General features: G+C 41.1%; 1 protein-coding gene across 17 annotated transcripts in view; it reads left to right on the top strand.

The window, feature by feature from the left end:
• Ptk2 (protein tyrosine kinase 2) overlaps nucleotides 1-12519 on the top strand; it is a 252489-nt gene that overhangs the window by 70588 nt on the left and 169382 nt on the right. The gene's annotated exons all lie outside the window — the stretch shown is intronic.

Raw genomic sequence — 12519 nt, forward strand, 5'->3', positions numbered from 1 at the left:
GTGTGCTCAGGCGTTTGCCACTTCATTACATGACAATGCTCAGAAGAGATCTTGCTGACTTAATGGAAACTCAAGTTTTCTTTATTTTTTTGGCACTGGGGATTGAATGCAGGAGCACTTTACCACTGAGCCACATCTTTGGTCCTTTTTATTATTATTTATTTTGAGCCAGGGTCTCACTGAGTTACTGAGGCTGACTTTGAACTTGCAATTCTCTTGCCTCAGCCTCCGGAGCCAATGGGATTACAGGCTTCTACCACCACACCTGCTGGAAATTCAAATTTTAAAGGGCATCTTGGCATGGAGTCTTTTTACAATTGTAGTTTCTTGACTTTAGAGCCATATGATATAGCTGAACACAACCAGTAGTGAGTGGTCACAGATGGAGAATTCTAAACTTGCTGACAGTTTCCATCTTTTCACAGACTTGCTGGGGACTGGTGGGCAGAGTTCCACCTTCCCTATATGGCAGCTCTGATGAGGAGCAGTGAGGTTCTTCCATGTCCCTCAAAGCCTAGGCTGGGTCCAAGATGGACAAGCACAGTTGCTGTGGGGTGTTACGAACTTCAGCAAGAGAGAGATGGTAGTGTTTTGGTTCACTGCAGAGTAAATGATTAGAGCTACTGGGTTTCTGAGGGTGTTTTCAGGTAGTCAGAAAGGAACACAGCTGTTCCTAACCGAAGCAAGCATTTGTGACAGAAGGTGGGCCTGGGCTTCTCCCCTGGGCAGGAGTGAGGTAGGGGATGTGCCAAAGACCAGAATTGGCTTCATCTTAGTGCTGGAGCAACCCAGGTCCTTAGACGGGCTGGTTCAGGTGGAGGTGCTGGCCTGCACCCCCAGGCCCAGCTTTCTTTGTGCTCCCCCTCTGCCTGCTCTGCTTACTCCCTTGCACAGACAGGAAGGCGGCAGACCTGTTTTCATGCTGGGTGATTTTCAGCTTCATGATAAGGACAAAGATGTTGGTGTACAGGAATTGACTGAATTAGTTATTTCAAGTGTGAGAGTTAGGATGTGAAGATAAAGGCAGGGTAAAGAGCTCACATCCAATGAACATGCAAATCTCTATCTGCAGAAGACATTCCAAACCACACATTTGACTTATCAGTTACATTAACCTCAAAAAACATAGCAGTGTCCCAATTTAAGAACACATAAAATTCTTACCAGGACAAGATAAAAATAGTAGAACAGACCTATATTTTCATACTTTGAAACAAAACCTTTAAGATGTCCTTAAAGGACTCTGGGGTCTTTTTGAAACAAAACAGTTCACTGTACTGTTCAATTTGGTGTAAAGATCTCACCCAAGAAGATTATAAGTAATTAAAAAAAGATTTTGTAATGTGTGTAACCATATTGTGGTTTCCTAGGCACAAAGACAGTTTTAATTCAGAGTGCTAGATTAAAGGTGAATGTCCACAGTGTAAGGTAGCAGGGCTGTTGTGGCAGGGAGCCAGCTTGGGCCAGTTTCAGTTTGTCAGTATGTACAATGTGAAAGGTGGGGAAGTGGTCAGAGAAGTCAGCGATGTTATTGGAAATGTTGATTTCTTCTGATCCCTCTGTTTAAAGTCATGCTTGCTCTGTATTAGAATTTTAAAGTTCATCTGCCAGTCCATCTGTCTGTCCATGCATCTGTCCATCCAATCAGATAGCCCTGCTTACTGTAAGCCCATTTATCTTCTCTAGCAGTCAACTGCCTCTTGGTACCCACGTTGGTTACTCATAAGCATCTGATACCTTGCAGAGAGCAGCCTCTCTGTTGCTGCCTGAATCTCTGTCTGGTAAACAGTGGAAACCCATCCACTCAGTTCACGCTGCCCATCCAGATCATCTCCTTGGCCCTTCTTCCATGAGCACATATTTTCATCCTGGATTCTACCTCCAGCACACTTCTTGAGTTCTTCAACTTGTGTCCCTGCTGGTTACATCCACTCCCTGGTCTGTGTTACCCATCCTCCTATCAACTGAAACCTTGCAGATGCTACATGCTCTGAGCATCACATGAAGCCCCTGAAGCAGGAATTCCTCAGTGTTCCAGTTTTGCAGATCAGACTGTTGCGACGCTGAGAGGTTGAGAGACTTGGCAGTGATTGCGTAGTTCATAAAGGCAGAGTTAGGTTCTGAACAGCGGAAGTCTGACTTCATCATTATGCTATACACATCCAAATGGAGAAACCGTAGCTCACGATGGAATTGTCTGCTTTGTGTAATTTTTGCATGAGTTTCAATTACTCTCAGATACTTCTCTTTGGATGCCATTCATTCCACAAGTGTTCAGAGAGCACTTTGTGTATACCAAGACTGCTGTCAGAACTTGGCAGATGCCAGTGAGTGAGAGCTCCTACTCCCTGGTGAAGTTTGTCTTCCAGTGAGGAGCACAGCGAATGATAAGAACAGTAAGCTATCAAGAAGGAGTGGTAGGTGCCGAGAGTCACAGTGAGGCTCTTGCCCCATGGCAGTCTTCTGGAGGCTGTCTGGCAGACTGCATTGTGAGTGTCACTCATAGAAGACCTGAAGGAAATGAGGCACTGGCCTGGGCCGTCTGGAGGAAGAGGGCTCCAGGTGGGACAAGTGGCAGAGACCCCTGATGGGGGCAGGGCAGCACGGCAGGCAGGTGATGAGGGTGCGAGCCTCTTCCTGACTGCCTACGGGCATGGAGTGAAAGGCCCATCAGAAACCATCTGCACTTACAGGTCACTTTGAATCCACTTTCCTTAAAAAAATAGCTCAGTGAGAAGGAGTGCTTGGCCCTGGGTCCCTCCTCTGCTGTGGGAAGCCTGCGGTGCATTCTGGTTCTCTGCAGGTGGGCCTTTGCTCCTGACTGCTGTGTAGGACTTATGGGCACAAGTGCCCTCACACACCTATACAGTGCAGTGGACATTAACACTTCTTCACCTCTGCTCTGTCCCTTGTCTGGCTGCTGGCTCTGGGAGGAGACTGGTAATTCCCCAGCCTTTTCCTCTTTCACTTGAATAGGTTGTTTCTTCAGATATGATCTTAGGGAGTTGGGCTGCATGCCCCAATTGATGCTTCTTGTCCCCACATTGCATCAGGCAGCACTGTTCTTAGTGACTTGGGTCCTGGTGGGGACAGTGACTCACAGAAGCCCTAATATGTGTTCTTTGACCACCCTGTTTAAAAGGGAGCCTCATCTGCCCTCACATGCAGACCACCCACTCTGCTTTCTCTCTTCAGTGCCTGCCACCTCTGGCATACTCTGCAGTCCCTCAGGGAAGTGCACTCCTGTGAGGCAAGGGACCCGTCCATCCTGCTGATTGCTGCATTCCCAGGGACCCCACACAGTAGAGTCTTACATTTGAATAATTAATGAGGTAACGCATCTGCTTAGCAACAGAGGTTTAAATCCTTAGAAACAGATGAGAGGATGATGGAAATGTTTCTTGAAATTAAAACATCTGAGTTCTTTCAAGTGCTATGTATGTGTGTGTACACACACACACACACACACCTATACATACACAGGAAGAGAGAGAGACACTAAGATGTTAAGATGGTGAACAATGGCTGTTAAATACTTAGAAGTTACTTGTTGGACCACTAGACGAGACTAATTTAAGGAATTGGTGAACTCAAATCCCAGATGCCCACAGGAGCTCCCTGGATAGTTGTGGAACTCCCAGCAGATTAGGGTTGTCCTGCCCTCCCTGTCTTCAGTCACCCAGCTCTCAGGGTTGCCCTGTCTACCCTGTAGCCCAGATTTCCTCCTGCCAGGAGCCTGGGCATGGTTGGTTTCCCTCTGCCTGCTCCCCTGTTTCTGGGGTAGTCACTGGCTGCTTGTGGTCCAGGGCCTGAAAGTAGCATCTGTGTAGGATGCAGGTTTCCACTTGTTTGTACTGTGGTCAGTTCAGACTGTGTTCCTTCCGCATTTTTGAGTCTCTGTCTTCCTTTACTATAAAATAGGGTTAAGGTTTGCTCCTGAGGACAAGATTAAATGAGATAATGTATTTTACAAATCTCAGGTACCTAATATATTCTCAATATTCAGTAAAAGGCTGTGTGCACGCGCGCGCGCTTGCGCGCATGTGTTTAGCACTGCAATACCTGCCTCCCTTTTGTCTTCTTTAAGAGAGGTTGGGTGTATTGTGTCTTTGTGTAAAGTAGTATTTTAATGAGCCATTTTGGTGAGCATCTGTACAACCACCCAGTCTGGTTTTCATACTGTGTGCCTGTATGGCCATCCAGTGCCAGCCAGGGGGCCAGTAGTGAGCTGTATGCCTCTGTAGGTGGGCTCCTAGGGCTTCTCTTCTCAGCCAAGCCCTAGGAGCACCCCTGGTCCACCTGCACTAGTTGTTCTCTCTCAAGCCCTCTCAGCAGACTCCTTCCTGGTGTGACTTCATGGAATCTGCAGTCTCTATCACCAGGACCTCCTATCACCACATGTTTAGACCAGGGATGCTCTGACCATTACTCTCTCCTGGAAGCACTCCTGGGTTGGTTTCTCCGCAGTCTCTTGGTTCATCTCCTAAGCTGCTGTCTGTGACTTCTTAATTTCTTCTTCCTTTCACCTGTTTCTACATGTAGTGGACACCTAGGGTCAGTTTTCAGACTTCCTTCAGTATAGAAAATGGGCTTAAGGTGGCCACGTTGTGGGAGCGGGATTTGGAGGTGTGACACAGCCAGCCGATGTGGATGGAGGAAGTCAAGTGTAGATGCAGACTGGTAGCGTGGAGTGCACGGGGGTAGAAGAAGGGGAGCTGCCTAGGGGAGACCACGTGGGGTGAGCCTCAGAGGGTGACTAGGGACACTGTCCTTCAGCTTGTATAGGCCAGGTATAGTGACATTTGGCCCCTTGAATACCACCTGGGGTGCTCAGATCCCTCGAGGACAGGGTATACTCTTTATGCATAAGCCACATGTGACCGTGGCTTACGGATTTCCATGACAGTGTCAGTGGTGTCTTGTTTGGGACACTGACACAAAGTTAAGGTCTATACACGTCTAGGACAGACACTGAATTTTTCCCTTGGATGTTTCCTTCTGCAGTTGGTTGAGTCTGTAAGTGCCAAGCCCTGGGATGTGGAGGCCCACTGTACTCCCCCACCTGTAGGGAGGAGTGCAGTGAGTACTGGCAGCATGGTTGTACAGGTGTACCCCACCAGCCTTTGCACTGCCCAGGCACCTCCCAGTCACACTGCCATCCATGCTTCTCCTCAGCTGGCATTTATCTGAATGACCTGGGAAGGTGTGGAGTCCTGATTCTTGACCAGGACCTCCTAGCCAGAGCGGAACACTGCTGTAATACCAGTTCTTTACACCTTTCCAGCACATTTCCACGTAGTGAGCTCTTAAAAATGAAGGGCAAATAGTGAGAGTTCATTTTGATTTACTATGCAGGGGAAGGTCATCTGATCACACAAAGAATAATCTCGTGGTTATGTATTGAGAAGACACAGATATATTGCATATGAGATCTGATTTTTAACAATGTGCACTTAATGGATCTGAATGGGGAATGCCAGTATCCAGAGTGAATTTGAATGGACCGTGCACTGGTGTCTGTGGAGCTGCATGAGAGAAAGTGTTGGCTACAGTGTTTATCTTACATCTCAGATCCCCTGAGTGTCTTTGAGGCTCTTGGAAATACCTATTTTTGGCTAATTATTGGGGCCTAAGCTTAGTCCGAGCATGTTGTGGTGAATGATGTTCGTGTATTGAGTGTAAAAGGGAAAGCAAGACTTGGCTTTGTGGTCCAGCACAGTTTGGATTCCCTGGTATAATCCCAGGGTCCTGGAGTTTGGCAGATTGTCAGGGAAGAGGAGGGCAAAGGAACTGGGTGCCATTTCAGTCTAGTAGCCCAAGCCAACAAGGTGAAGGGAACATGCTCTGGGATATCTGACACCCGAGTCTTCGGTAGGAAACTGGCTGTTAGTCCCCTGACTCCATTGGATGAGCTAATGGCAGAAATAAGGAGCTGGAGGATGTGCCGCTGTGTAGTGCCCCTGGTCGGTGCTTCTCCCTGGGCTTCAGGCCCAAGTGACTGGTCTCTGGGCAATCATGCTTTCTTTCCTCTTTGTTTTCATTTTGGTGCTGGGGATGGAGCCCAGGGCCTCTTGTATGCTAGGCAAGTGCCCAACCACTGAGCTATCTCTCCTGCCCTCTCCTTTCCAATTGTTAATTAAGGGTGTCTGTCTGTTTTCTCCGTGTGCTGAAGCTCAACAGCCCCCAAGGACTGGGGGTAGATGGGTTTAGATGTCAGCTCCAAGCCCTATGGAGGGCTCTGAGTGTGCAGGGGGTCTCTGTAACGCAGCTATTGGGAGTAAGGCACAGAGGGCCTTCATGATTCTAATGTTTTTGGTTTTTTTGTTTTGTTTTGTTTTTTTGGTCTTTTTCAAGTCTAAAAATTGAGAAGAGTTTGTAGTCTTAGAAATGTCTAATGTGGGGAGTTACTGAATTACTTTATTAATAAAGGATCAGTCCTACATCTGGATCCCAAGGGAGATCTCTTCAACACTTGTTTTAGAAGCCGAGTTAATTAGATATATAAAAGCAATTATTTCTAATTATTCCTAGGTTTCCTCCTTTTATAAGATAAGGGAATAGATCACAGGACTTCATGGTCCATCAGTGGACTGCCAAAGCTAGTTGAGGTGTATCAAGTCTTTTTAACAATTGTTTTTGTTATCATTCATAATCTTTGCTTACTTAGTAATGTAAGCTGTTTGTGTGACTGGGTTTAAATATATACATGTAGATAAAGATACTTTATTTTTAAATATATTTTTTCAGTACTTTATTGGAATTTTTGGGGAGGGGGGGTACTGGGGATTGAACTCAGGGGCACCAGATCACTGAGTCACATCCCTAGCCCTGTTTTGTATTTTATTTAGCAACTGGGTCTCACTGAGTTCCTTAGCACCTCACTTTTGTTGAGGCTGGCTCTTAGCACCTCACTTTTGTTGAACTTGAGATCCTCCTGCTTCAGCCTCTCAAGCTGCTGGGATTACAGCCATGCGCCACCAGGGCCTGGCTTTTATTGGATTTTATAAAGAACAAATATATTTAAATAGGTAGGAATATCAGCAGGGCTATGAGTAATTCAGGACATTTGAATTTGGTTTTTTGTCATCCTGATTTTGTTAAGATTTTTTAAAAATCCCCCCAAATTATTCACCAGTTACTTTTTTGTGGGGAGGTACTGGGAATTTAGTACCAGGAGCACTTTTCCACTGAGCTACATCCTCAGTCCTTTTTATTCTGTATTTTGACACAGTGTCTTGCTAAATTGCGAGGCAGGTCTTCAATATGCAATCCTCTTGCCTCCACCTCTGGACTTGCTGGGATTACAAGCATTTGCCACCACTCCTGGCTTCACCAATTACTTTTTTTAACTAGTGACACCAAATTCTTTATTAAAAAAAATTTTGAACATGCAGTACCTCTTCTTCTAGTTTTAGGAAGAAGTTTTAACAGATTTTAAATATCTAATTTCTCAAATAATAGGCTTTTTTTTTTTTTAAATAAGACTTGATTACCAGAAACAATATGTAGTTACATACCATTTTCATGTCACTATTCATTTCCATTATTTGTCAATTCGTTTTTGTTGCAATCTGGGAACAATTAAGCAGTCACTAGATACCTGTTTTACAATGTAAAGGAATTACCTACTGCAAATTTCTAATGACATATATAGATATATATGTACATACATATGTATATGTACGTATGTATTTGCATATATTTAAAATTCAGAAGGAAAGACGTAATAAACTACTCTAGTTACTTTATAACAAATATATGTACCTAACCAAAAGAAGAAAGATTAAGATCTTTTTCCAGTTGAACTTTTGACTATATAAAAGCTATTTTCCACACTTTTCTGGGATAAAAATGCTAATTTCTCTATAGGCTTAAAGGAAGAATTACATATTACAACTTCTTTAGAAGTGAATATTAATTCTTCCCAGCCACAAAATTTATTTTTAAAAATTTCCCTTAAAAAATTGAAAACAATCTTTCTTTGTAAAACTATGGCATTAATTCCTACTTGACCAAATTTTTTTGAAAGGGTACCAAGTTCATGATCTAAGTATGCATAAAAAGGAACTGAATGTATCACTGCCTTAATAAAAATTAGGCAAACAAGAATGACCTTAAGTAAATAAATAAGGAAGTAAAGAATACAATTTTTTTTTAAGTATGAAAGTGTAATTCTGCAGGCCTAAAACCCCATGGAGGGAAGAGGGTTTTAGCATAGTCTTATGCACATTTTTAGGTATTCCCATTGTCTTTAAACAACACTTTACAGAGAAAAAAATTTTTCTTATTGCAAAACCATTACTTGCCCTTGAAAAAGCAGTGACTCAGATAAATGTCTTATGACTTTTAATAATGTAACTGACATATAAAATAGTTAAATCTAAGTGCAAAGGAATTTTCAGTGGCCCCAAAATTCAAGGGAGTACAATTATTAACCTGGTTATGAATTCTGAATGATTGGTGCTCTATATTTTAGAATATTTCATCTTATTTTCTTCTCTTTAAGACTTAAAATGTACCAAAATCATTTGGTTTTCTTTGACTTTCCTTTGCTTCATTTACTTTATTTTATGATATCTATATGGAGAGGTATTTTAAAACTCTGTTAAAAAACTCAACTGAGGCTATATAAGACCTACTAATATATAATGTAGCATTATTAATCTTTGACCTAGCATATTGATTCCTTTGGTGAGTAAATGTCACAGTTCATTTCTTTATAAAAGGATTTTAATAAGAAGATCAGCACTATGGAAAAAGATTTCCTGGTAGCTCCCCAGAAAGAAAATCAAGTTAATCAGTAGTTTAGAACACTTATGTAAAATACAAAAATACATAATTTATAGCTACAACTTTTATGTTAAAAGACATTAAAAACTAAACATAATTCGATTTTTTTTTAATCTAGGTTAAACAGGGTAACTGATAAAATTGATAGTGATCACTGTGAGAACTTATATATATCTAGTTAATTAAACAGAATAAAAATGTTTATGATTTTTTAAAGTTGTAGTTGCTAACAAGTAGTATAAACAGTCTCCACAATTTGGTGACTGGCCATGTTTTAAAACTTTTTTCAAGTTGTTTCTACAGCAGACAGATTTTTGAAGTCTACCCATCCCTGATTTCAGCAATTATACTTTTGAAATGTAAAATTATATGCCCTTAATTAATAACATATATAAAGCTACAAAATGCCATCTACCACACAATTTTTAAAATATTATTTACCAATTATTGATTGAATGGTTTTCCTGGGGTACATATTTCAGACCTTTCAGCCAACTGGCTTTTATTTTAAAGCCCAAATTGATTAATAAATTCAACACCAGGTATTTCAAAAACAGTGTAATAGGCATTAGTCAAAATAACATTGTAATAGAAACTGATTTTGCATATGTGAAAAGGTAATTTATAAAATACATTAATCACTTTTAAAAAAGAGAACCTAGTTGTAGTATATTAACTTACATGGAATGTGGAAACTTTCAAAAGTTTTTTTTTTTTTTTTTTTTTTTTTTTTTAATAGGAAAGCTTTATTTAGCTGTAAGCAAAGTCTTTTCAACAACAAGAAAACAAAACAAAATTCTCCAGGAAATCTATATGGTTGTATGAGACAAATAAGCAAACATGCCATTTGATTATGTACTTTTGCCTAAATTTTAAAATAAAAATGTCCACACTCTTGTTAAAACATTAAGCCTCTGTCAAAAATATATTTCTTATTTTAATTCTTATTTTAGGGTACAGGATTGAAGAACACGATGATACTTACAGGTGAAGAAATTTTACAAGAAAAACTTGACAGAAAGTTCCGATTAAAGTACTATAACATTCAAACATGACTTAAAATGTAACAGAAGCAACAAAACTGCAAATAAAAATGTTCACGGACTTCCAAACATAAATAAATGAAACAGTGTTTACACAGAAGGGCTCGTGCTGATGGCTAGCAGGAAACAACAGAGTGTAATCTACTTGGAAAAAATCTTTAATGTACAAATAACAAATCCGAATGATATACTGCAGCATCATCACTGCCATTTTTCTTACTTCCAAAATAAAGCCTTGATTAAGCCACTCACACCCTATATTACTCATGCCTTTACTTCAGAGGTTGAAGAACTATATACAACAAATGAATTTACTTTCACCATAAGGATAACATGTTGCACCTCTCTGCCAATGTTGCTTGAAAACCTTCCCTGTCAGAACAATTTGACAGCAGATATAAACAAATAAATACGCAGTGATCTTTCATTACAGTCCTTTAAAGATGCATGTTAAGTCATGCATCTTTACCTTAGGATCACAGTGCATAGAATCCATATACATAGAGTTGGGGTGACTTTCAAAGTAATGTTGGATCCCTCACTTCTTTTGTAATCCCACTATAACTGATAAAAGTTTATTTCATAGGCCCTATCACACATTAATCATTGAGCATCAGGAGTTAATGAAAACTTTTCCTGTTACAACGTCCATTGCCAGCAATGAATGTTCCAAAACCACCAGGGACGTCATTGTTATTGCACAATACTTGAACTTTTGGAACTTTTCCAAAAGCTTAAAAAGGTAAAAATAAAAAATGGAATTCAAAGTACCCAGGAAAAACACAATAGATGCAGGAACTCACGCGTGAGATTTTTTCGCCCGCAGGGTAAGAGAGAGAGAGAACATGCAAGAGCGAGAGCGAGGGACAGAGAGAGAATGGTGATGGAGCTGTTCTTAAGTAGTCCAATTTCGCAGGCTAATAATAACGGACCATTGACTGACGAGAATGTTCACACGATGACAATCTGAACCAGTGACTGCCGAGAATGTTTGCAGGCTGACGAGCGGACCAATGGCTGGCTAGGATGTTTGCAGACTGACAATCTGAGTTGTAAAATTGTGTGTGGGCAGCAGAATATTGGCAGCAAACTGAGCCAGTGGGAATTAAATTTAACATTTCCTGACACCTGTATGACTAATAAAAGCATGTCAGTTGCACGGACTGACCCAGTGATTAACATGCGCCCAGAATACACACGAGTTAAAATGCAGTAAAAGAAAGATGTCTTCGTTACTTATAGGTCACTTCCAGTCAAAGGTTAAAGTTCAAAGTGCTCATTTTCTCAGTAGGACTATCTTCTGGTAGGAGGATAACGGCAGCATCAACAAGTATCATCATGATACCACCATTTTGTTACCTGGTGGTCTTCTTACATAATTGAATTTTGAACACTCTTCATTTAAAACCATCCCAGGGGGTGGGTCATTTTGCAAAGCCAGCAATTCTTTCTGTAGTCATTTCTGCATTGACACCATGAGGGAACCATCCCCCCCACCAATTACTTTTGAGGTTCCAATGTTAATGAGAGATTTTAGAAGTTAATTAAAATCTGATATTAAAGATAATTGTTGAACATTATCATGACATTAAAATTTTTATATTGATATTTAAAGTAAGTATAGAACTATGCAACTTGTCATATTACCTAATATTTCCAAAAATCTTTTTTGTGAGGACAGAACATTGTTACACAGGTTACCCTACTTTTAACAAGATTTACGATGCACAAATTTTAATTACTATGGGTTTGTTAAAAGAGTGGTTAAAATTCCTGTTACATGGAGTACAGACTCAGTCTACAGATGGCCATATGAGTAACTATGCACATGGACCGCTGCATCACTTTTTTCACATTAGTTATTCATCTATTTCACTTGGATATGGACAGCCATGTGACATTTTATAAAAATGGGTAATCCAAAGAGGGAGCTGTCCAACAAAAATGAAATGTAGAATGGAAATAAAAAGCAATAACACAGTAAGTGAAATTGGGTGTGGTTAGAAGATTCGAAGATGATAATTTAATGAAAAAGGACTGGACCTAGGTTTGTGTGAAGTTGTGTTATGAACTAGCAAACACAACCTTTTTTAGTTTCAGCTAGTGGACAGTGATATTGCAACCCTTACAGCCTGTCGGTTAGCTTTGAATAAGCCATTAGTGCTGGAGACTATGATCATGCAGTTTCTTGGTTTTGGAAGAAATGTGGCGGAAGCATGCAAATGGTGAAATTTGCATCCTGGCAGTAAGAGTAATAAGTGTGCAGTGTGGCAGGACCTTTTACTACAGTGTGCAAATAGCTGCAGGATTTTAGTTGAATGGCTATGTGGGAACATTGAGTTTGCTTTTTAGAACCTCTAGGTAAGCAGCCAGAGGAACTTTAAGGTGAACCTCTAGACATGGCTAAAGAAAGCCACATGACAGAAAGGGTAGAGTGGTTCCCAAGGGATATGACAGAGCAAGTTGTGTAAGAGGACCTCTCAGAGACACTTCATGGCAGGACACCAGCAGGTGATGGAGGTATTGGAGTCTGATCCACACTTAAATAGGAGCCCAGCAGTTGGCTGAGGCATGAAAAAGATGTGCAGTCCACATCTCAGCTCACAGGCAAGGTGGGGCGAGGGCGGTTCTGTTCACATACTTGTGCTGAGTCCTTGTGAGACTCTACACTGCTGTGCACAGTGAG

Source organism: Sciurus carolinensis, chromosome 1 (genome assembly GCF_902686445.1).
Source record: "Sciurus carolinensis chromosome 1, mSciCar1.2, whole genome shotgun sequence".
NCBI lineage: Eukaryota > Metazoa > Chordata > Mammalia > Rodentia > Sciuridae > Sciurus > Sciurus carolinensis.